General features: G+C 45.3%; 1 long non-coding RNA gene across 1 annotated transcript; it reads left to right on the top strand.

The window, feature by feature from the left end:
* The first annotated feature begins 518 nt into the window (after nt 1-518).
* LOC124712528 lies at nt 519-21,173 on the top strand. Its single transcript, XR_007005587.1, has 2 exons — nt 519-680; nt 20,772-21,173. It is a non-coding gene; the product is annotated as an uncharacterized LOC124712528 (long non-coding RNA).
* Nucleotides 21,174-26,891: the final 5,718 nt, after the last annotated feature.

Here is a 26,891-nt window from a genome sequence, read left to right as displayed (position 1 = left end):
TGGGAACTACCAAATTACGTACAGTGGGTGGTTCAGAAAACATATCTTCATGCTGGACAAGTCAGGATCTCACAGTTAGGTGGTACATTTTTTGTACCACCATGCATTGAAGCAAGGACAAATGGTTGTACACACGTTGTACCACCTACCCTGAAAGAGATATACCCTCGTCGCTTTATACCCTTGTGGCACCACCTGCCGTCTGTGAGTGGTTATTGCACGTTGGCGTCGAACATAGGTGGTGGTGGTTTTGTATTATTTTCTCTTATCCCCACTAGTTGCGTAATTTATGAAGAACACAATACATCTATAGGATGTTTCTACCGCACCTGTAAAGATCGAGTACAGCACTCTATAATATACTCCGTAGGCGTTTGTTCGAAGAGAATGGCGTGCCCGGAGGATATTTTGCGTATAACTGAACACAAAGGGCTGCGTCGTGTTGGCCCTCTCACGCCTTCGTTACACAATAAGACTCCACTCACCAGCTCGTTTCCGTCTCTGCATTGTAAGGCATAGGCGTCGCAGTGTGTCAGGAAGCTCAGTGAATTCGACATCACGCAGTAGGCATTGCACACTGTAGCGTATAAAAACTCATCCTGTCTTCAGTCACAATTTCGTCGCCCGAATCAGGAACTCAGTATCATCTGAATATAAAGGAAGAAGTCTAACTGCCACGGGTAAGCAATCAGCTGATTTCTCGTTTTTCAAGCTTAGTATTGTAAAAGGTGCTTCCTACCGAAACAAAATCCAATAGTTTAAGATTTTTTTTGCGTGGGCTTTCAAATAAACTTCTTTTTAGAATTTCAGCTGCAGTGTGTCTTTATTCAAGTTTTTGTGTTTGGTCTGTAGATTGTCTGCATTTCTTCTTCAACCGGATTAGCATTATATGGCGGGCTGCACAGTTTCTCCGTCACTTAGGGTTTCCTCCGTCCGCGTATGTTTAATTCACTCAGTTCTATACTGTTAACTGCCATAGACGCTCGTAGTGATAAAGAAGGAAAGGTGCAAGATTTAACGATTAGTTACATGGGATCGTTGACATAATCCTTACGTTTGAAGAAATTCATGTTACCGCAATAAGCTGTTTTCAGTATATAATACATTACTGACTACTAGTTTCGGTAGTAAGTACAATTTTCAAGTCATCCTACATAACAGAAAGAATACTACAAGAAAATATGGAAGTGTACATTTATTTTTGTATGTTGACAACAATTACAGTAATTTGCAGAAAACTGCATGTAGGTATTCACGTAAAAATACATTATAATAATTAAACTTTGGTAAGATAAGTTAACACGTAAAATGTAACATCCTAGTTAACATTTGTCTTGGAAAGAAAATTTACATCAACACTTCGTTCGGAGGGCATGTCTAAGGGCTATCGCCGTTCAGTCCATCAACGTAATAAAATGAAAGCGAAAACCTCATCTAAGAGCACCTGATCTGTACACAGTAGTCACGATACGTTTATGTGGAATGCAAATAAAGTCCCATGCTTCTTGACAAAGCGTAGGGGAAAGATGCGAGAGACCCGCAGCGCCGTACTAGGCAAGGGCCTAATGGAGGTGCATGATGAAGACGACACAACACCCAGTCATCTCGGGACAGGTGAAAATCCCTAGTCTTTCCGGGAATCGAACCCGGGACTTCGCGCTCGGGAAGCGAGAACGCTACCGCGAGACCACGAGCGGCGGACATACATTCATATAAAATCATAAAATACAACCCGTACAGCTTTCATATTTTCTCCATATCCTATGTCAAAAAAGGTCTGTCACAGTTCTATGACTTGCATCAGTAGCTGTAACATTTGCAAATGAGGCTTCTGCTAGCAAGTGTGACAACAGAGATATCAGCACGTGCATTTCATGGCAGATATTGCCTACTGACTGTAATACCGTATGATCTCCGTCTCAGAACCCAACATATCATTTTTTGCAGTGACTTGCATGTCGTAAGAGAATGAAACGTGCGAAACGCCCAATGTGATAAAAACCACACAGCGTAAAACAGTGTGTGTGTGTGGTTTGAGGTTTTCGGGCGCTAGCCTAAAACAAGTTGAACTAATCCGGTCATGTCAATATTACGTAATTCCATTGAGCACGATTGAATATCACAAATACTGTATCTTAACAGTTTCTCGTTATCATAAAACAATTTTGTTGCAGCATGTATACAGAAAAATTAGCTATGTTCACACGTATCACAAAAGTAAAGTGTCAAGAGTGTAAAGTAAAGGAACAGCCACAAAATAGATTCCAACTCATTCTATAAAAAGCTATAATGGACTCTGAAAAGAACTTTCTGTATTGACAGCCTGAAATAAGCACCCAGGGTATACCACTAACAAGAACAAAATATTTGATAGGGTGAACAACCGCATCTCGGGAACATATTTGTAGAATAAAAAATCCGCTTCTTAATTTATTGCACTACCGGTTTTTAAGCATAAAGCTTCAAGTGCCACCAGCTGCGGTTGGTAACACCTGAAGATGAAGCTCTATGCTTTGCAACTGGTCTTGCCATAAATTAAGAAATTACTCGCAGCTAAAGCGGATTTTTTAATTCTATAATCAAGTAGTAACTACCTACTGTATTAAAATATTTTTTATGCAAGGTATTGTCTCATTAACTTCTTTGTGTTACAGGATCACTTCACAAAATGCATTACTTACAGCTTGCTAGAATATTTCACTTTATGTATCTTGACTTTATTTCACTTTCATTGCAAGGCAGGTGACTGACGAATATCTGCTCATTTCGAATTTGGCGCAAGCTTATACGACACAGTACTGTTTTTTTTTATATTTTAACGGAGTTAACATCATCTACCTTCAAATCGTGCAAGTTCTGTTCTGTTGTGTGTTGTGCTCACGAAGCACTAACAATAAAACGTAATACCTCGGAATTCGCCTACATCAGTGTGACAATCCCCACTCCCCCCACCCCCCCGCTCCGACCACACACACTCTCTCTCTCTCTCTCTCTCTCTCTCTCTCTCTCTGTTACACCTAAACATGTTGGCTCGCCGCTGCCGCCTATCGGGTGAGAGGATTTGAGTACATTGCGGCTCGTCTCCCTACTTATGCAAGCACTCTAAGCGTTATCCTACAAGAGCATGTTACTACCTATTACAATACAAAACACAAAAATTCTGTTGAACACATACAGTAATTTTGTTATGACTTCTTGCATCCAGTCGACCAATTTTTACTAGAATAATGTTCTACAAAAGAACGAGTGCTATCGCTGTGGTATTTATTTATTTGATTATCGTTTTATGATAACCTGTCCTCTTGTGCGTCTAAATCAGACTTTATAACATATCCAATACACTGATATCTTCTACAAAATGATCTTCAGTTTTTAAACTGTTTTGTTCTATAATGAGTTTCGTATGCATCGAATGGAAAAACCATCAACGTTTACAGCTACATGTACATTTTCTACAAATATTATCTGTAAATAACAATACGTTTATCATTCTACGAGGAGCGATCAAAAATTTCCTTTCGAAGGCAGTACTTTCCAGAATCGATACGCCAATCAGGTGCACTAATAGTGAGCACTGACGCAATCATCCCACAGATGCACCGGGTTGAAGTTACCTGTTTTGTAAAACACCGTCTCCTGCTGCGTGAAGAAGTTCGAAACTACCTGCTACACATCCCCGTCTGACAGGAGTCGTCGACCCTTCGAGGTGCTTTTTTAAGGAACCGAAGGTGTAATAATCGCATGGTGCAACATCAGGACTAAAGGGCTTGTGCTCCAGTGTCTTGGGCTGGCCTAACTTCTGCGTTACGACATTTGCGGCATGGGGAGGTGCGTTATCATGAAGCAGAAGCACCCCTCGTCACACTATTTTTGGAGAGACAGGCTGCCCATACACATTCTTCACTCTCCGATGGATGTCTGCCGGTGTTCGTCCTCCGGCAGCCAAGGAACGAATATCTGCACGTTGGTCTTGTTTGGAAGCATTAGGTATTAATGCCGCCTTAATTCACATTTCCGCATATACGGCACACACGTCGGAAAGCTACTAATCCATTGTTTACACATCGGTGCATTTATACCCTCATCCGAGTAGCCCTACTTCGCATATATACTGCAGCAACGCCCCCAAACGGAAACTTTTTTATCGGTCCTCATAGTATGAATAGTTTCCCCACAAGTATGTCGTTGGGGAAGTCTCCAGTCGCTACAACTCCGTATTGCCTTCATACGCAACCTATCTGCATATTAATTGCCTAAGAGATATTTTAGAATATCTTCATAATTAATTGTCCCGTTACTATTTGACAAGAAACTCGAGCCTCACAATTCTGTGGAAATAAAAGCATTATCTTTCCAGGGCAGTCATAAAATTTTAATTATCCTCTGGAAGAAATTAATCTGTGACCATGAAACTTGATGCTAACATTAGTTCTCCTCTACAGACTCATCCTATAAGGGGCGATTAAAAAGTTTCCGTTTGTGGCCGTTGCTATGGCGTATATGCAACGTAGCGCGCCTGCGATACAAGTATATAAACACCGACGCGGAGGCAAATGATTAGCGTGGTATACATCCCTTTCCGACGTGCGTGCGGTAAATGCTTGAAGTGAACTACGGCGACGTTATTACCAAATGCGTTCAAACAGAATCAACGTGCTATTACTTTTTTTCTTGGCTGCAGAAGGACAAACACCTGCAGACATCCAATGGAGAATGATGAATGTGTATAGGGAAGCATGTCTGTCGAGAACCGCCGTTGTGAAATTTTGTGCCAAGTTCCGTGATGGTCGCGATTCGACACGTCTCCACATCACAAATGTATCGCCGCGCGGGGTAGCCAGCCGTGCGATCTAGGGCGTCTTGTCACGGCTCGCGCCGTCAGAGGTTCCAGTCCTCCCTCGGGCATAGGTGTGTGTGTTGTTCTTAGCGTAAGTTAGTTTAGGTTAGATTAAGTTGTGCGTAAGCCTAGGGACCGATGACCTCAGCAGTTTGGTCCCATACTTCTTACCACAAATTTCCAATTACAAATGCATCAAGGCAGAACTTACGCCCACTCAGGTGGAAGGCACTCGAGTATCCGCTCTATAGTCCTGATCTCTCTCCACGCGATTCTCACAGCTACGGCCTCGTAAAAACAGTCTTGAAATGTCGACGATTCCTGTCGGGCGAAGATGTGCAGTAGACAGTTACACAGTTACAGACTTGTTCACGCAGCAGGACAAGATGTTTTACAAAAGAGACAACTTTAGCATGGGGCGTCGATGGAATGTTTGTCTCAATGCTCACGGCGATTTTTCCTGATCTGCATACCAATTCTGCGCTCTACGACCTTCTAACAGATCCTTTTTGATCGCCCCTCATGCAATCCGACACATTATTTTTCCAAATGATAAATGAGCTAGTGCAGACCTTGACTCCAGAAGTCCGCATTTTGCTGTCCAAGAAACTTAGCGCCTCGAAAATAACTCGTTGTCATAATGGAAATTCCGGCCAAGCAAAGGTTTCTTCATTCGAGTACAGATGAAGGAGTCATTGTGTGCCATGTCAGGAGAATACGGGTAATGATACTAAACTGAATAGCCCAAAGAAGCAAGATATCTGACTGTGTTCGACATCAACATGCAATAACCACTCACGGACTGCAGGTGTCAGCAATAGCAGTGGAGAGTATAACAAGGGGGGACGGGGAAACAATGCAGTCGTTGTCAATAGTCGCGCTATCCAAAACTGGCAACAAGGCAACTGTGATGCACCACGGGCCATTGATGACAGGGGTGAACAACGTCTGCGGAGTTTCATACGCACGTATAGACGTGCAGCTGTTGAGCAACTGACCGCCCAGATGAACCAGGGTGGGTACCAACAGTGTCTCCTCAATGACCGTTCAGTGAATGTTGCTGAATACGGGCCTCCACGGCAGGTGCCTGGTTCATGCACCCTTACGTTATGTTATGTTAACCGGGGACCTAAAAACGACGGAGAGGCTCCGTCCCCGCCGCAGCGCCAGTGGTCCGCAACCCCACGACGACTACCGCAGTCCACCTCACCCCTCTGCCGCCCCACACCGAACCGAGGGCTATTGTGCGGTTCCGCCCCCGGTGGACCCCCCAGGGAACGTCTCACACCAGACGAGTGTAACCCCTATGTTTGCGTGGTAGAGTAATGGTGGTGTACGCATACGTGGAGAACTTGTTTGCGCAGCAATCGCCGACATAGTGTAGCTGAGGCGCAAGAAGGGGAACCAGCCCGCATTTGCCGAGGCAGATGGAAAACCGCCTAAAAACCATCCACAGACTGGCCGGCTCACCGGACCTCGACACAAATCCGCCAGACGGATTCGTGCCGGGGACCAGGCGCTCCTTCCCGCCCGGAAAGCCGTGCGTCAGACCGCACGGCCAGCCGGGCGGGCGTTCATGCACCCTTACTGACATGAGTACTATACGTCGGCGATGGAGGACGGAATTTGCGAGCCAATAGAGCAACTGGACGGCCACTGAGTGGCGACAGGTGGCCTTTTCAGATGAATCACTTTTTATGCTCCATCGGACAGAAGGCCGTTGGAGTATACGGCCCAGCAACAATCGGCGGAAGGATACAGTTTGGAGGAGTGAGCGTTGTGGTCTGTAGAATATTTTCGTGGCATTCCCTGTGTGGCCCCGTCACTATGGTGGAAGGTAGAATATGTCAAAACATAGTAAATATCTGTCTTTTGGGACCGTGTCCACCCCTACAGGCAGTTTGTTTTCCCTCGCACGATGACATCTACCAGCAGAACAATGCAACGTGTTACACAGCCACACAGCTCAGAGTGTACATATATGGTTCGAAGAGCACTAGGATGAGTTTACCATACTTTCCTGGCCACCAAACACCGCGAATTTAAGCCCAATCGAGAATCCGTGGGACACCTTCGATCGGCCTGTTCGCACTATGGATCCTTAACGGAGAAACATAGCTCAGCAGCTGACAGCACTTGAGTTGGTTGGCATGGTTCTACATCTCTGTTGGTACCGCACCTTTGAAAACCTCTTTGAGTCTCTTCTTGCACAGCCCTTGCTTTTGACGTGCAATCACGTTAATGTGATTGGACAGATGCTAAGAGAATTAAAGTAGGAAATGAGACACTAAAACTACCTGATGAGTCTTGCTATTTGGGCAGCGAAATATCTGATGAGTGTCGAAGTAGAGACAATATAAAACGTAGTCCAGCAGTAGCAAGGAAAGAATTTCTGAAAAAGAGAAGTATTTGAACACTGGGTATAAATTTTAGGTTCTAGGAAGTCTTTTCTGAAGGTGGTTGTCCGGATATAGCCCTGTATGGAAATGAAACTTCGACTGTTCGCAGTGCAGACAAGAAGAGAATATAACCTCTTTCAAATGTAGTGCTACAGAAGGACGCTGAAAATGGGTAGATCGAATAACTAATGGGGAGATACTGGACTGAATCGCGAAACAAAGTTTACAACTTGGCTGAAAGAAGAGATCGGTTGGTACATCCTGAGGCATAAAGGAATAGTCTGTTTAGTAATGGAGTGAAGGTTTGGAGATAAATATTGTGGAGGGAGTCCAAGACATGAAACAGTAAGCAGGTTCGAATAGATGTAGCTTGCAGTAGTTGCTCTGATGTGAAGAGGCTTGATCAATATATACTAACTTGGAGAGCAGTACCAAGCCAGTCTTCGGATTGAATACCACCACAAAAACTACAACAACACTTAACAAAATGGAACGTTTGCCGTCTGACGGCTATAACAAGCACGAAAACAAAAAAGATCTAAAATAATGGTGTGCGTGGGAGGAGCCATGCTAGATGGCAAAATTTTAATGTTGGATAAGAGATTTCGAAGAAATGGACCAATTTTATTAGTTCGTAAGCAGAATAGATAGAGAAATAAGGCGCAAAGAAGCTGCAGAAGCAATGGTTGTACAATGCAGAAAGAGGTTTCCATAAAAAGCAACCACTGCTTGCGTAGTAGAAAATACAGAGTGTTTGACTGTTATAGTTACTAAAGGACCAGTCGAGTAGAAGACAGTGATACAAGCAAATAATCCTAATATACATAGGTCTAGGAACCAATAGTATATCATCAGTACAAAGTATTATGACTGAGTATGGAAACTCCTTATAACAGAGTCCTTGAGGACAAACACTCTACAAGAAGTGTTCCACATGACGACAGTTCATCTGAATGGCAGGCTTCAGCACGTGTCTTCGTCCTATAAGTTCAGAAATCCCAAGTGTGTTTCGAATGTCTTGACAATTATCCATAATGTGTTCGGAGTTCATCGACACTATCAACAGATCTGAAACACATCAGGGCTTTTAAACATTCCCACACAAGCCTCAAGTTCAAGACAGGGGGCACTGGATGCATGATACTGTATTCCCAAACTATCACATGACAGTATGCCAGTGCAATGTCATGTATGTATCACATATGCATTCTTTCACCAAAAGCAGCGCCATCCAAATGTAGCCTTGGACATCAACAGAGTATCAACATTCGCTGGATTGCATTTTCCTATTCGTCATAACCATTGGGTTTTGGATGTATATTTATTAGGGTTATTTGGTTGCTTAATTGCCCCTAGTCGCCCCTTTCGTTTGTATCTTTAATAGTCAGACACCCTGTGTAAACCTTTAATTCATAAAAATATTTATGAAAATCTATGTTTGGAGTACTACACTACATAGGTGAAAAATGCAGAGAATGGTGAAGACAGAATTAAAGCTTTCAGAAGCCTTCAAAATGTGGAGCTACAGGAGACTTGAACATCTGACGAATTAATTGAGTACTGTATGAAGACGTCTTGGCATGAATTGACCAAAAAAAAAGTGTAATACATGACAAAGAGATAAAATGCCAGGGATCATAGTACAATGTGAGTGATTATTTATAACTATAGCTGGGTAACGGTCGCAGGAAAATCACAGGAACAAGTCTGTAAATGAGTATATAAGGTAGATCAATGATGATGTGAGACCTGAGTTTCTTCTGGCATATACAACTTTCAAACCCCTAAAACACTTCAGGAGCTCCGACAGGTACTCGTGCAAGAATGGGAGGCTATACTCCAGCAGCTGTTCGGCCACCTGATCAGAGTATGCCAACCCAATGTGCGGCCTGTGTACCTGTGCATGGTGGTCATATCCCATACTGATGTCAGGGTACATGCGCAGGCAATAGTGGCGTTTTGTAGCACATGTGTTTCGGGACGGTTTTCTAATCTTATCACCAATATCACGGACTTACGGATCTGTGTCGTGTGTGTTCCCTATGTGCCTATGCTATTAACGCCCGTTTTGTGTAGTGCCGCGTTTTGTGGCACCACATTCTGTAATTATCCTTGATTTATGAGCATGAGTGTAGATAGATGCAGATACTGAAGGGATGTAAAGAGGTAATATCAAATAAATAAGTATATTGCATGACAAAAAAATAAAGCATCCATAAGATATGATCGGATGTCAACGTAGCTTTGTGCGCGTATATACCATCGGCGAGTATGTATATGATTAGAGTTGCAGTTCCATGTTTCCACGAAGAGTGGCACCAAAGTGCGTTAGTGACAGAGTTTGGTAGGGGTCTCATTGCGGATGTCCATTTGGCCACCTGGTCGAATTGTGCAATACCCAGATTTGCAGGGCATTCGCATGTGACGATGACCCAATTTAGGACTACATAGGAACATGAGGGTAGAAGTACTCGTCATCAAGGATCCGGTCGACCATGTCTGACCACTCAAAAGGAGGACTGCCGCATTGTGCACCAAGCACATCGTAAGCCTTCACATCTGCACCTTCCATTCGTGAACAAGTAACGGCTCCTTGCAACATTCTGTGTCATTCCACACCACTGGTCGCACACTATCGGCATCTGTACTTGGGGAATATCGTCAGCCGGCCGTTGTTGCCGAGCGGTTCTAGGCGCTTCCGTCCGGAACCGCTCTGCTGCTACGTTCGCAGGTTCGAATCCTGCCTCGGGCATGGATGTGTGTGACGGCCTTAGGTTAGTAAGGTTTAAGTAGTTCTAAGTCTAGGGGACTGATGACCTCACATGTTAAGTCCCATAGTGTTCAGGGCCGTTTGAATCATTTGGAAATATCGTCCCATACGTAGACCTCCTTTCACAGCAGAAACGGCTGCGATTTGACTAGTGCCGTGGCTGGGAATCATTGACTGCTGATGAATGGCTTTGCATTGTGTTCCTTGATGAATTGCGGTTCTGCAATATGTCGCATGATTGTCGTCATCGACTATGGTGGCACCATTCTTCCAGTGTTTTGGAGAGGCACAGCGGTGTTACTCCTGACGTTATGGTACGTTGAGCCATTGGGTATGGCTTCATGTCACCATTGGCGGTGGCTGAGGGGAATCTGACGGCACAACCTTACACCATGAATATCCTGCGTCCTCATGTGTTACCTCTCAGTGTAGAGCATCATGGTACATTTACACATGCCATACGTCTCTATGAACTGTCTGCATGATGTTGAGGTACTCTTGTGGCCAGTAAGATCCCCAGATTTTTCTCTGACTGAATATGTGTGGTACCAGCTCGACGTTGTCTACGTCCTAGAGCCAGTATCTGGGATATCAAGGACCAGTTGCAACAGTTGTGGACCAGTTTGCCTCAGGAGAGAATATAACAGCTTCGTGACATCGTTCCCAATTTATACTGGCCAGACGGATGCAACGTCATACTGGTAAGTGGGCTGATACTGCCACTTTCGTTGTAAATTTGACTCGATGTTGTAATCAGTAAAATAACGTCACATACTTTCTCAAGCTGTGAAGTTTCATTTCGTTTCCTGACCCCTCCCCCTCCCCCCTCTCTCGCCCTTCTTCAGAGTGCGACATTTCTTTTTAATCTGGCAGTTAATAAACAGAAAATTTTGTGCGTTATCTATGAAGTGAACCTTGTATTTTCGTGTAGGATGCAAGCAGTTAAGTGCGCAGGATCACATTTACATGCTGGTCCTCTACGTCGTCGTTTAGTCCCGCAGCTCGTGGTCTATTGGCTAGCGTTGCTGCTTCTGGATCACGGGGTCACTGGTTCGATTCCCGGCCGGGTCGGGAACTGCGCAGTTGAGCTCCCCACAAACTAAATGTCATCATGATCTTCATCGTGATCTAGTGGCTACCAACGCTGTCTTTAGATCACAGGGCCCCGAGTCGACACCCTGCCGCACTGGAGATTTTCTACATTCAGGTAGTGGGTGTTTGTTGCCCCAATCATCTACATCCCAAACGCTGATGCATAAGCTGTTGAATCTCGGGATAACCATTTTTAGTTAATTTTATTCGTTAACGAGATACTAGCTGAACCCGTTGTCTAGGGGTAGCGTCTTTGATTCATAATCAAAACGTCTTCAGTCCCGGGTTTGATCCCCGCCACTGCCTAAATTTTGATAAATAATAAGCATTGGCGGCCGAAGACTTCCGGCATAAGAAGGCAGCCTCATTCTGCCAACGGCCTTGTCAAAGAGGGCGGAGGAGCGGATAGAGGTTCAGGGCACTCTCTTGTCCTAGGGGTGGGATATTGCCCCTAAAGGCGGAAGAATCAGCAATGATCAACGACATGAGGTTGCAGAAGGCAATGGAAACCACTACATTAAAGACACGTAACGTGTATCCACAGGACATGTGGCCTGTATTTGAAGAGGTGTCATGATGATCTCTCCATTGGCAAAAGATTCCGGAATAGACCCCCATTCGGATCTCCAGGAGGGGACTGCCAAGGGGGAGGTTACGACGAGAAGAAGATTGAATAATCTACGAAAGGATAACGTTCTACATGTCGGGGCGTAGAATGTCAGAAGCTTGAACGTGGTAGGGAAACTAGAAAATCTGAAAAGGGAAATGCAAAGGCTCAATCTAGATTTAGTAGGGGTCAGTGAAGTGAAGTGGAGGGAAGACAAGGATTTCTGGTCAGATGAGTATAGGGTAACATCAACAGCAGCAGAGAATGGTATAACAGGTGTAGGATTCGTTATGAATAGGAAGGTAGGGCAGAGGGTGTGTTACTGTGAACAGTTCAGTGACCGGGTTGTTCTAATCAGAATCGACAGCAGACCAACACCGACAACGATAGTTCAGGTATACATGCCGACGTCGCAAGCTGAAGATGAAGCGATAGAGAAAGTGCACGAGGATATTGAAAGGGTAATGCAATATGTAAAGGGGGACGAAAATCTAATAGTCATGGGCGACTGGAATGCAGTTGTAGGGGAAGGAGTAGAAGAAAAGGTTACAGGACAATATGGGCTTGGGACAAGGAATGAAAGAGGAGAAAGACTAATTGAGTTCTGTAACAAGTTTCAGCTAGTAATAGCGAATACCCTGTTCAAGAATCACAAGAGGAGGAGGTATACTTGGAATAGGCTGGGAGATACGGGAAGATTTCAATTAGATTACATCATAGTCAGACAGAGATTCCGAAATCAGATACTGGATTGTAAGGCGTACCCAGGAGCAGATATAGACTCAGATCACAATATAGTAGTGATGAAGAGTAGGCTGAAGTTCAAGACATTAGTCAGGAAGAATCAATACGCAAAGAAGTGGGATACGGAAGTACTAAGGAATGACGAGATACGTTTGAAGTTCTCTAACGCTATAGATACAGCAATAAGGAATAGCGCAGTAGGCAGTACAGTTGAAGAGGAATGGACATCTCTAAAAAGGGCCATCACAGAAGTTGGGAAGGAAAACATAGGTAAAAAGTAGGTAGCTGCGAAGAAACCATGGGTAACAGAAGAAATACTTCAGTTGATTGATGAAAGGAGGAAGTACAAACATGTTCCCGAAAATCAGGAATACGGAAATACAAGTCGCTGGGGAATGAAATAAATAGGAAGTGCAGGGAAGCTAAGACGAAATGGCTGCAGGAAAAATGTGAAGACATCGAAAAAGATATGATTGTCGGAAAGACAGACTCAGCATACAGGAAAGTCAAAACAACCTTTGGTGACATTAAAAGCAACGGTGGTAACATTAAGAGTGCAACGGGAATTCCACTGTTAAATGCAGAGGAGAGAGCAGATAGGTGGAAAGAATACATTGAAAGCCTCTATGAGGGTGAAGATTTGTCTGATGTGATAGAAGAAGAAACAGGAGTCGATTTAGAAGAGATAGGGGACCCAGTATTAGAATCGGAATTTAAAACAGCTTTGGAGGACTTACGGTCAAATAAGGCAGAAGGGATAAATAACATTCCATCAGAATTTCTAAAATCATTGGGGGAAGTTGCAACAAAACGACTATTCACGTTGGTGTGTAGAATATATGAGTCTGGCGATATACCATCTGACTTTCGGAAAAGCATCATCCACACAATTCCGAAGACGGCAAGAGCTGACAAGTGCGAGAATTATCGCAAATCTGCTTAACAGCTCATGCATCGAAGCTACTTACAAGAATAATATACAGAAGAATGGAAAAGAAAATTGAGAATGCGCTAGGTGACGATCAGTTTGGCTTTAGGAAAAGTAAAGGGACGAGAGAGGCAATTCTGACGTTACGGCTAATAATGGAAGCAAGGCTAAAGAAAAATCAAGACACTTTCATAGGATTTGTCGACCTGGAAAAAGCGTTTGACAATATAAAATGGTGCAAGCTGTCGAGATTCTGAAAAAAGTAGGGGTAAGCTATAGGGAGAGACGGATCATATACAACATGTACAACAACCAAGAGGGAATAATAAGAGTGGACGATCAAGAACGAAGTGCTCGTATTAAGAAGGGTGTAAGACAAGGCTGTAGCCTTTCACCTCTACTCTTCAATCTGTACATCGAGGAAGCAATGATGGAAATAAAAGAAAGGTTCAGGAGTGGAATTAAAATACAAGGTGAAAGGATATCAATGATACGATTCGCTGATGACATTGCTATCCTGAGTGAAAGTGAAGAAGAATTAAATGATCTACTGAACGGAATGGACAGTCTAATGAGTACACAGTATGGTTGGAGAGTAAATCGGAGAAAGACGAAGGTAATGAGAAGTAGTAGAAATGAGAACAGCGAGAAACTTAACATCAGGATTGATGGTCACGAAGTCAATGAAGTTAAGGAATTCTGCTACCTAGGCAGTAAAATAACCAATGACGGACGGAGCAAGGAGGACATCAAAAGCAGACTCGCTATGGCAAAAAAGGCATTTCTGGCCAAGAGAAGTCTAATAATATCAAATACCGGCCTTAATTTGAGGAAGAAATTTCTGAGGATATACGTCTGGAGTACAGCATTGTATGGTAGTGAAACATGGACTGTGGGAATACCGGAACAGAAGAGAATCGAAGCATTTGAGATGTGGTGCTATAGACGAATGTTGAAAATTAGGTGGACTGATAAGGTAAGGAATGAGGAGGTTCTACGCAGAATCTGAGAGGAGAGGAATATGTGGAAAACACTGATAAAGAGAAGGGACAGGATGATAGGACATCTGCTAAGACATGAGGGAATGACTTCCATGGTTATTCATAGCGATGTTAATCAACTGCGATTTTTTTAAACCCCCTTATTTTTATTACATATTCGTGTAGTACGTAAAGAAATATGAATGTTTTGGTCGGACCACTTTTTTCGCTTTGTAATAGTCACAAACGTATAAGTACGTTGTATCACGTAACATTCCGCCACTGCGGACGGTATTTGCTTCGTGGTACATTACCCGTGTTAAAATAGACCTTTTACCAATTGCAGAAAAGGTCGATATCGGGTTGATGTAAGGCTACTGTGATCAAAATGCCCAACGGGCGTGTGCTATGCATGCTGCTCGGTATCCTGGACGACATCATCCAAGTGTCAGGACCATTCGCCAGATAGTTACGTTATTTAAGGAAACAGGAAGTGTTCAGCCACATGTGAAACGTCAACCACGACCTGCAACAAATTATGATGCCCAAGTAGATGTTTTAGCTGCTGTCACGTCTAATCCGCACATCAGTACCAGATAAATTGCACGAGAATTGGGAATCTCAAAAACGTCTGTGTTGAGAATGCTACATCAACATCGATTGCACCCATACCATATTTCTATGCACCTGGAATTGCATGGCGACGACTTTGAACGTCGTGTACAGTTCCGCCACTGGGCACAAGAGAAATTATGGGACGGTGACAGATTTTTTGCACTCGTTCTATGTAGCGACGAAGCGTCGTTCACCAACAGCGTTAACGTAAACCGGCATAATATGCACTATTGGGCAACAGAAAATCCACGATGGCTGCGACCTTGGCGTGTTAATGTATGGTGTGGCATTATGGGAGGAAGGATAATTGGCCCCCAATGGTGCAATGTATGCTGATTTCCTACGTAATGTTTTACCGATCTTACTAAAAGATGTTTCACTGCATGACAGAATGGCGATGTACTTCCAACATGATGGATGTCCGGCACATAGCTCGCGTGCGGTTGAAGCGGTATTGAACTGCATATTTCATGACAGGTGGATTGGTCGTCGAAGCACCATACTATGGCCCGCAAGTTCACTGGATCTGACGTCTCCGGATTTCTTTCTGTGGGGAAAGTTGAAGAATGTTTGCTATCGTAATCCACCGACAACGCCTGACAACATGCCTCAGCGCATTGTTAATGCATGTGCGAACATTACGGAAGGCGAACTACTTGCTGTTGAGAGGAATGTCGTTACATGTATTGCCAAATGCATTGAGGCTGACGGACATCATTTTGAGCATTTTTTTCCGTTACTGATTTTCAATTCCCCCCGAAGGGGGCGGGCTGGCAGCAGCTTAATACGCTGCTCTACAGCCTACAGACTTTTATTTTAAAAAACGGAAGAAGAAAAGAAACAAAAAAACAGGCGATAAAACGGTGACATCAAGTGTAAAATGGCGGAAAAATGCGGAAAGTTAAAACAGAAAGCAAAAGGGGTTGGCAACGTTAATAAAAGACACAGGAATCAGACAAGTAACATAGTACGCACACAATTAAAAATGACGGCGACAGTCTGGTTTCTGTTGGCAAGAGATAAAAGGCACACCTAGCGACAGTATGATGGCCGTTCGCAACACTTCCCAAAAAACACAACATGGAACACTTACTGTAAAACACTCACACTCGCTGTAGAACACTCACTGTAGAACACTCAATGTAGAACACTGCACGAAAGTGGCGGCATGAAGATGACACTCCCGAGCCAAAGGCAGATGGGGAGGGGGGAGCCTGGAGGAGGGGGAAGAACAAGGAGGGAGGAAGGAAGAAAACGAAAACGGGGGGGGGACCAAGGAGGGAGAGGACTAATAAAGCGGGAGAAGGGCAGACGCGAGAGGGAATGAGAGGAGGCAGAGGAGGGAAATGTAAAAGGACTTGGGGGAGGGAAGGGGGCAAAGAGAGGGGAGGTGGGGGAGCATTTTTTTTTCTTTATTGTTATTTTAAACCTGTACAACAGGCAGGCTGTCAGCAGTATTCTACGCTGTTCTTCAGCCAGAGGATACACAATGAGAAAAAAAAAAAAACACCGAGAAGACACATAAGTTACAGAACAGTGGGCAATAAAACAGGAGACACATAAAGACAAACACGGAGCCGTTCACACTCGACGATTATCCACACTGTAAACTGTTGATACGACGCACAAACACTGAAGAAGACGATGGGACTGGTGAACGAGGGAGCATTTATTGCATTAAAGTGGTGTTTACAGGTAATCACGCTGTAACAGCATGCATTCTCAGAAATGATAAGTTCACAAAGGTACATGTATCACATTGGAACAACCGAAATAAAATGTTCAAACGTACCTACGTTCTGTATTTTAATTTAAAAAACCTACCTACCTTCCTATTTTTAAAAGTTTTAAAGAAACGCAGTTGATATCCGTTTGACCTATGGCAGCGCCATCTAACGGGCCAACCATAGCGCCATTTGGTTTCCCCCTTCAAGCTAGAGAAGTTTCGTTCTTTGTAGTTTTTTCATTTGTCGCTTATTTCCTGAGATATTTGACCCGATCACTATCAATGGACCACCCTGTATAGCTCAATAGCAAAATTATATACAATTAAATAATAGACTTAACTGCTGGATGTAAGCTTTTAATTCGAAAGTTGCTCAAAAATGCTATTTTTGCCGGTTATTTATAAAATTTTCCATTGTAAGGTCAGTAGCCGGCGGACATGTCGCCGCAGTCACCCCCCATCCACCTTCTCCAGTTTGCCGATGACACCGCCTTCCTTGCCCTTGCCCCCACCCTGCAACGCTCCCAACGCCTTCTCCAATCCCATCTTGACCGGTTCACCGCTTGGTGCAACCAGTGGTTGCTCAAGGTCAATCCAGCCAAAACCCAGGCGATCATTGTAGGCAAAACCACCCCTTCCTTCCGCCTCCTTGATTTCTATCTCACCGTCTATGGCCGTCCCATCGCCCTCACTCCCACCCTTAAGTACCTTGGCGTCACCCTCGACCGTCGCCTCTCCTGGACTCCCCATCTCCAGACAATCCAAGCCAAGGCACGTTCCCGACTCCGTCTCCTCAAGCTCCTTTCCGGCTGTACGTGGGGTCTGGACCCCTCCACCATCCTCCACACCTATAAATCCCTCATCCGCCCTATCCTTTGTTACGCCCATCCAGCATGGATCTCCGCTCCCCCTACCTTTTATAAATCCCTCCAAATCCTTGAACGCCATGCTCTCCGCCTTGCCTATCGCATCCGTCTCCCCTCCCCCATGCGGATCCTGTATGATCTCATCCCCTTCCCCCACCTCCTCCTTTTCCTTGAAAGGATACGGATCCTGTACACCTCCCGTAAAATTGATCCTCCTCACCCGCTCGTATCCCCGATCCTCTCCCGTCCCCGCCCGCTGCCGCGCCTGTATTTCCACGTCCCACCCGGTCTCCATCTCTCCACCCTCCTTACCCTCTCCCAAGGTGACTTCCGCCAGCTCCCTCTCCCTGATGATGTCGTCATCCCCTCCATCTACCCCTCCTATCAACTTTGACCCTGCCCCGCCCCCCACTTCCGGTGTCCTTTCCTTTCGGCACCCTCCCTCCCTTCTCTTCTCTTCCCTTCTTTTTCCTTTTCCCCATCCCCTCCCTCCCCCCTCTTCCCCCTGGCTTCCTCTCCCCCTTCCTCCCTCCCCCCCTCTCTCCCCTGCCCGTGGCATCTCTGCTCTCCCCTCTCGCTCTCCCACTCCCCTTCCTCCTCCTCCTCTCTTGGCAGGTCCCTGGACTCGCACACGCTTAGTGAACATTCGCGCGCCGGAGATCATCGCCTTCTGTGTCTCGTGTGTGTGACGTCGTTTAGTGTTTTTTGGTGTCTGCCGTCCCACTACTACGTTCACTTGTGCCGTTGGATTCATCAGTGTTCTGTGCGCCGTGCCAACGTGTTTTCAGTGTTGTTATCGCCACGTGTGAACGACTCCGTGTTTTTTGTGTCTCTGTGACCTCTCTCTTTTGCCCGTCACTTTGTTCACTATCATTCTCCGTTCTTATACTATTGTAAACGCTATGGCTGAAGAGCAGCGTAGTGTGCCGCTGCCAGCCTACCTGATTTGTACAGGTTTTAAAATAACAATAAAGTAAAAAAAAAAAAAAAAAGGTCAGTAGCACAGGTTCAACCAACCTGTCTATAGATCCTAAACACGGTTGTGTCCACGCTGTAAACTTTTTGGTGGTACACCAAAATGTATTAATATTACTTTTAACAAAGTTACTATAGAAGTTGGGGTGAACACAAAACATAAGTCACGAGGAATAAAATTTTGCAATACATAAAATAATGTATTTTCTTATGTAATACACATCTATCAGTTTTGCTATAAACGATTAGTCATCGTTTAAAAAAATCCAGCAAATTTCTCTTACACTAAAATTTATTAACAGATGAAGTGGAAGATTGCTGATAGGATACTGAAAATTTGAGTTTTGAATAACTGATATATTTTTAGGCAAAAGAAATCACCGTATAGGGCCGGCCGGAGCGGCCGTTCGGTTCTAGGCGCTACAGTCTGGAACCGAGCGACGCTGTGGTCGCAGGTTCGAATCCTGCCTCGGGCATGGATGTGTGTGATGTCCTTAGGTTAGTTAGGTTTAATTAGTTCTAGGCGACTAATTATTAATTAGTCTAATTATTAATTAGTCTATTAATTAGTCTAATCAATTAGTTCCAGGCGACTGATGACCTCAGAAGTTAAGTCGCATAGTGCTCAGAGACATTTGTACCACTTTTCACCGTATAGTGCTTCATTTGGATCGCTTTCATTTCTTTAAGTGATTCTGTAAACTGGATAATTTTGAAAAATTTATTACAGTTTCAAGTTAAGCTCGGAAATTCCTATTAGTATCCGAAATCCCATATTATTCTTGCGAAGGGAGCCTCAAGTGCATCAAAGCCACGCGGAGTGGCTGTGCGATTAGAGGCGCCTTGTCACGGATCGCGCGGCCTTCCCGCCGGAGGTTCGAGTCCTCTCTCGGGCATGGATGTGTGTGTGTTGTTCTTAGCATCAGTTAATTTAAATAGTGTGTAAGACTGGAGACCTTCCGGGCGGCCGCCGATCGACGGCACGAATCCGCCCGACCGATTTGTATCGAGATCCGGTGAGTCGGTCAGTCTGTGGATGGTTTTTAGGCGGTTTTCCATCTGCCTCGGCGAGTGCGGGCTGGTTCCCCTTATTCCGCCTCAGCTACACTGTATCGGCGATTGCTGCTCAAACAAGTTCTCCACGTACGCGTACACCACCGTTACTCTACCGCGCAAACATGGGGGTCACAATGTCTGGTGTGTGACATTCCCTTGGGGGTCCACCGGTGGCCGAACCGCACAATAACCCTGGGTTCGGTGTGGGGCGGCAGAGGGGTGAGGTGGACTGCGACAGTTGTCGTGGGGTTACGGACCACTGCGGCTGCGGTGGGGATGAAGCCTCTCCGTCGTTTTTAGGTCCCCGGTTAACATAACATAACGTAAGGGTGCATGAACCAGGCACCTGCCGTGGAGGCCCGTATTCAGCAACATTCATTGAACGGTCATAGAGGAGACACTGTTGGTACCCACCCTGGTTCATCTGGGCGGTCAGTTGCTCAACAGCTGCACGTCTATACGTGCGTATGAAACTCCGCAGACGTTGTTCACCCCTGTCATCAATGGCCCGTGGTGCATCACAGTTGCCTTGTTGCCGGTTTTGGATAGCGCGACTATTGACAACGACTGCATTGTTTCCCCGTCCCCCCTTGTTATACTCTCCACTGCTATTGCTGACACCTGCAGTCCGTGAGTGGTTATTGCATGTTGATGTCGAACACAGTCAGATATCTTGCTTCTTTGGGCTATTCAGTTTTGTATCATTACCCGTATTCTCCTGACATGGCACACAATGACTCCTTCATCTGTACTCGAATGAAGAAGGGATGGAGCCTCTCCGTCGTTTCTAGGTCCCCGGTTAACATAACATAAGACTGGGGACCGATGACCTCAGCAGTTTGGTCCCTTATAAATTCACACATTTGAACATTTTTAAGCGCATTAAGAGTCACTTTTCCTTGCAGTCCACTGTCTTCACATCGGCCGCCATGGCCAAGCGGTTCTAGTCGCTTCAGTCCGGAACCGCGCGACTGCTCCGGTCGCAGGTTCGAATCCTGCCTCGCGCAGGGATGTGTGTAATGTACTTAGGTTAGTTAGGTTTAGGTAGTTCTAAGTTATAGGGGACTGATGACCTCAGATGTTAAGTCCCATAGTGCTCAGAGTCTTTTGAACCATTTGAACTGTCTTCACACTTCCGTCGAGTCCTCGCGGACAGTGTACATTTCCGCGTTCCAGGTGACCGCTGATCGTGTCCGGGTGAACAGCACGGCACCACTGAGGACGATGCTGCGGATGCTGCGCTCCAGGCTGCAGCTGCCGGCGCAGCTGCTGGTGATGCTCGTCGTGTTGACGCTGTTCCTGCTGCTCACACTGTGTCTGCTGCTGCTGCTGCTGCTGCTGACAATGTCTATAACCATGATAACGGTCTCCATAGGGCGCAGGTACGTCGTGTCTCTGGGCCTCGGGAAAATGTTCAAACAAAATTTCAAGCAACCAGTACACAGTGAGAAAACAACGGACAAAAATTAAGCCGTCAAGAAATATTACCAATGCATTAATCATTACGACATTTTATGTTCACTGTAAAATATGATTATGTAATTCCTGAAGAATAATAAATTAATATCAATTAATGGATCAATTGTTTCTCGCGAAATGCTTCTAGTGGACGCTATAATGTTTATTTGTTGTGTTTATATTACAAGGAGCTTGTCTGTTATCACAATAGTGCAAAAATAAACGCGAACACACCTGACAAACGGTTTGTATTTATACACTACTGGCCATTAAAGTTGCTACACGATGAAGAAATGCAGATGATAAACGGGTATTCATTGGACAAATATATTATACTAGAACTGACATGTGATTACATTTTCACGCAGTTTGGGTGCATGGATCCTGAGAAATCAGTACCCAGAACAACCACCTCTCGCCGTAATAACGGCCTTCATACGACTGGGCATTGAGTCAAACAGAGCTTGGATGACGTGTACAGGTACAGCTGCCCATGTAGCTTCAACACGATACCACAGTTCATCAAGAGTAGTGACTGGCGTATTGTGACGAGACAGTTGCTCGGCCACCGTTGACCAGACGTTTTCAGTTGGCGAGAGATCTGGAGAATGTGCTGTCCAGGGCAGCAGTCGAACATTTTCTTTATCCGGAAAGACCCGTACAGGACCTGCAACATGCGGTCGTGAATTATCCTGCTGAAATGTAGGGTTTCGCAGGGATCGAATGAAGGGTAGAGCCACGGGTCGTAACACATCTGAAATGTAACTTCCACTATTCAAAGTGCCGTCAATGCGAACAAGAGGTGTAACCAATGGCACCCTATACCATCACGCCGGGTGGTACGCCAGTATGCCGACGACGATACACGCTTCCAATGTGCGTTCACAGCGATGCGACCATAATGATGCTGTAAATAGAACCTGGATTCATCCGAAAAAGTGACGTTTTGCCATTCGTGCAACCAGATTCGTCGTTGAGTACACCATCGCAGGCGCTCCTGTCTGTGATGCAGCGTCAAGGTTAACCGGAGCCATGGTCTCCGAGATGATATTCCATGCTGCTGCAAACGTCGTCGAACTGTTCGTGCAGATGGTTGTTGTCTTGCAAATGTCCCCATCTGTTGACTCAGGGATCGAGACGAGGCTGTACGATCCGTTACAGCCATGCGGATAATATGCCTGTCATCTCGACTGCTAGTGATACGAGGCCGTTGGGATCCAGCACGGTGTTCCGTGTTACCCTCCCGAACCCACCGATTCCATATTCTGATAACAGTCATTGGATCTCGACCAACTCGAGCAGCGATGCCGCGATACCATAAACCGCAATCGCGATAGGCTACAATCCGACCTTTATCAAAGTCGGAAACGTGATGGTACACATTTCTCCTCCTTAGACGAGGCATCACAACAACGTTTCACCAGGCAACGCCAGTCAAATGCTGTTTGTGTATGAGAAATCGGTTGGAAACTTTCCTCATGTCAGCACGTTGTAGGAGTCGGCACCGGCGCCAACCTTGTGTGAATGCTCTGAACACCTAATCATTTGCATATCACAGCATATTCTTCTTGTCGGTTAAATTTCGCGTCTGTAGCGATTCATCTTCGTGGTGTAGCAATTTTAATGGCCAGTAGGGTAAATTATGGGGTAAGTATACTGTATACGATCATAATAACACAGTCACACTTCTATGACAGTATGCTCTAGACAGTAGTTTCAGTATTTCATATATACTTCTCTTGCTACAGTTTTAAAATCGTGCATAGAGAAAATCAGAGAGGTGATGTATGTTACCTTCCAGATTACTTCCACTAGTCTCAGTTTATCAACAGATATTCTCAGTAACATATTTAAAACGCCGTCTCTGCCTCTTGCAGGTATTTTTAGACACTGCATATAATTCTGTTATGGGGTCGTAGGGTTTGCCCTAAATTATGTTCTTACCGACGTCGCTCTAGTCTTGAGCCACGTGGACGAACTGGTAGGTTGGATGACGTTATAAAATATATACACAGTGGACAGACGGACACTGTGGGACGTTTTCTTTCTTTTTTTTCGGTCACCAGTCTTCTGACTGGTTTGATGCGGCCCGCCACGAATTACTCTCCTGTGCCAACCTCTTATTAAATTAAGTGACCTCTTACTATATTAAGTGACTGACAATTGGATTAGCTAATATTCTAGAAGCACACTTATTTAGATAGACTACGTTTAATACGCAAGCCACACAGTTGTAACACAACCCCCATATCGCTCCCGTAGGGGTCGTGAGGGCAAGATTAGATTAAATACGCATCCACGGTGGCGTTTAAACAGTCATTCTTCCCGCGCGCCATACGTGTATGGAACGTGAAACAACCATTATAGCTGGTACAGTGGGAGGTATTCTCTTCAAAGTGGTTTGCAGACAACAGATGTAGAGGTAGAATGTCATGAAATTGTGTGTAGCGAATCGCGATGTTGGCATTGTACCAGTACAACGTGGCACAACGGGTTGGCACACTCTGGATCAGGTGGTCGAGCAGCTGCTGGGGTATAGCCTCCCATTCTTGCGCCAGTGCCTGTCGGAGTTCCTGAAGTGTCCAAGGGGTTTGAAGACGTGCAGCGATCCCGTCGACTGAGAGCACCCCAGACGTGCTCAATGGGAGTTAGGTCTGGAGAACAGGCAGGTCACTCCATTCGCCTGATCTGCTGTTTCAAGGTACTTCTCCACGATGGTAACTCGGTACGGCCGTGCGTTATCATCCATCAGGAGGAAGGTGGGACCCACTGCACCCCTGAAAAGGCGGACATACTGGTGCAAAATGACGTCCCGATACACCTGACCTGTTACAGTTCCTCTGTCAATGACATGCAGGGGTGTATGTGCACCAATCATAATCCCACCCCACACCATCAAACCGCGACCTCTACACAGGTCCCTTTCAAGGACATTAAGGGGTTGGTATCCGGTTCCTGGTTCACGCCAGATGAAAACCTGGCGAAAATCACTGTTCAGACTATACCTGGACTCGGCCTTGAACATAACCTGGGACCACTGTTCCAATGACCATGTACTGCGTTCTTGACACCAGGCTTTACGGACTCTCCTGGACCAGGGGTCAGTGGAATGCACCTTGCAGGTATCCTGGCGAATAAACCATGTCTGTTCAGTCGTCTGTAGACTGTGTGTCTGGAGACAACTGTTCCACTGGTTGCAGTAAGGTCCCGAATAAGTCTACCTGCAGTACTCCGTGGCCGTCTGCGGGCACTGATGGTGAGATATCGGTCTTCTTGTGGTGTTGTATACCGTGGACGTCCCATACTGTAGCGCCTGGACATGTTTCTTGTGTGCTGGAATCGTTGCCATAATCTTGAGATCACACTTTGTGGCACACCTGCGGTGTTTGACCATCTTCCAGTATTCTACCCGTCATAACGTCATCAGTATGTGTTCTTTGAGCCATTTACAACTCGCAGTCACCATTAGCACGTCTGAAAACCTCTGCACACTTACTCGGTGAACTGTACTCTGATATGCACCAACACACCTCTGCTTATGTTGACTACTGCCAGCGCCACCATGCGACGACTGCAGGTCAAATGCACAGCATGATCATACTTCGAGGTGATTTAAACCCGCAAACCGCCCATCAGAGCGTTGTTCCACCATGTATCAGCATTATCCTTAATTTATGAGCATGAGTGTAGACAGCTAGTAGAAGGCCTAAGTTCAGTTGAAAATCACAGAATTCAGTCGACATGTTTTATGTGCCTGCGTAAATTACCGATTGCAGAAAAAAGAAAAGACAGACTGATCAGTCGGAATATTATGACCACCTACATAATAACCGGTATGTGCACCTTCTGCAAGGACAACAGCGGCGACGCGTCGTGGGACGGAAGCAACGAGGCCTTGATAGGTGCTGGAGGGAGTTGGCACCACATCTACACCCACAAGACACCTAATTCCCGTAAATTCGGGGACGGGGGCGATGAGCAATGACGCCACGTTCAATCATATTCTAGATGCGTTCGATCAGGTTCATATCTGGTGAGTTCGGCCGTCATCACATCAATTGGAAATCGCCTCTGTGTTCCTCGACCCATCCCTGACCTTCTGACTTGGTGTGTTATCTTGCTGAAAAATGCCACTGCCGTCGGGAAACATGATCGTCATTAAGGAGCGTACGTGGTCTGCAACCAATGTACGATACTCTTTGGCCGTCGTGGTGCCTTGCACGGGCTCCCCTGGACCCATGGACGTCCACACGAATGTTCTCCAGAGGATAATGGAGCCACCGCCAGCTTGTCTCCGTCCTGCAGTACAGGTGCCAAAGAGCTTTTCCTCTGAAAGACGACGCATTCGCGCCCTGCCATCGGCATGATGAAAAAAGTGTCGGGATTCTGATCATACCACGCAATATTCTGACACTGTGTCAAGGACCAGTGCCGGTGGTCACGTGCCCATTTCAGTCGCAGTTGCCGATGTCATGGTGTTAACATTGACACATGCATGGGTCGTCGGCAGCAGCAGCCCATCTTTAAGAGTGTTTGGTGCACTGTGTGTGTTGCGGGCTTTCAAACTGAAAAGTGTGATGAGTGTTGATGGTGTGGCCCGCAACTACGTATCCTCTGACTCAAAGTTGAAATATTAAAAGTTTTGGCTGGTTTCGTTGTTTAGGGGCTGGGATGTGTAGTTGCTGCATTACAAGCCAAATACTGCTGAGTCTACAGTACACAATATGAATATACACACGAATCGAATGGTCGAAGGTTCCTATCACTCGGTAATTGCGAATTTTGAACGTAATGTAGACGTTTATAAATGAAAGATTGCAATTAAATAAAATCTGTAGGTACTATCTTAACAATTTGAAACGGTGAGTACAATAGTAGAAGTACTTTTGAGAATGCGGTATATTTCTGTAAAACACTTATTGGTGTCGATGGTCCAGCAATGAAATAAAATACAAACTGAATAACAGGGAAACAAAAAATTCCTACTGCACGTAATTGGTCATGAACAGCAACATAGTTGGAGAGATATTCACTTCTAAACGCGCACTGCGTCTTCACTGTAGATGATCGGAAGGCTGGTCAGCCGGACTGTATGCCACTGATCGGAAAAGGTGGTGGTCAGAGAGAGTAACGTATGGAGAATACGGCAGGAGGGATAGGAATTCTCATTTCAACGTTTCCATGTATATTTTGACGGATTTTGCGACATGGGGCCGAGCACTGACCTGCTGCAAAATTATCTTTACGTGTCTATCGCTGTATTGTGGCCGTTTGTGTTTCAGTGCTGGGCTTGAAAGCATCAATTGCTTTCGATAATGATGTCCTGTGGCTGTCTTCGTCTGTTTCAGTAGCTACGAAAATGTTCTGTCTTCCACCGTCATGCCGGTCTTCGATATCAAAATCACCGTTCTTAAGGCGTTGAAAACATTCTCTGCACGCTCTTCCGCTAATAGTTCCCTCACCATTGGTCTTACCAAGCATTTAAGAGCCACAGCCGCAGATTTCTTCACGTTAAAGCAGAAAATTAAAACTTCCCGCAAATGACGAGAAATGGGTACGTAAGTTGACGTACTTAATCGAGAATAACCTTATGGTGCAATTACAAATGGACTAATATTGTTATGGCATTATGTTTACAGATGCCTAAGGTTATTGTATTACACCTATGACCAACCGCCTGCACCCCATTTGCCGCTACTGCCGTCTATTGCAAAACGGCGGAATCAAACTTGTAGACCTAATATTTGTCTGTGTTGCACAAAAATGGCGTTTACCAACAAAAATATCGCTCAGATGGCGGCGGTTGCGTTTCTTTAACAAATTTGCTCAATATCATTA

The sequence above is a fragment of the Schistocerca piceifrons genome, chromosome 8 (assembly GCF_021461385.2).
Source record: "Schistocerca piceifrons isolate TAMUIC-IGC-003096 chromosome 8, iqSchPice1.1, whole genome shotgun sequence".
NCBI classification, from domain to species: Eukaryota; Metazoa; Arthropoda; class Insecta; order Orthoptera; family Acrididae; genus Schistocerca; species Schistocerca piceifrons.
The sequence above is the reverse complement of the archived record's forward strand: the minus strand, read 5'-3'. Positions and strand labels throughout refer to the sequence as shown.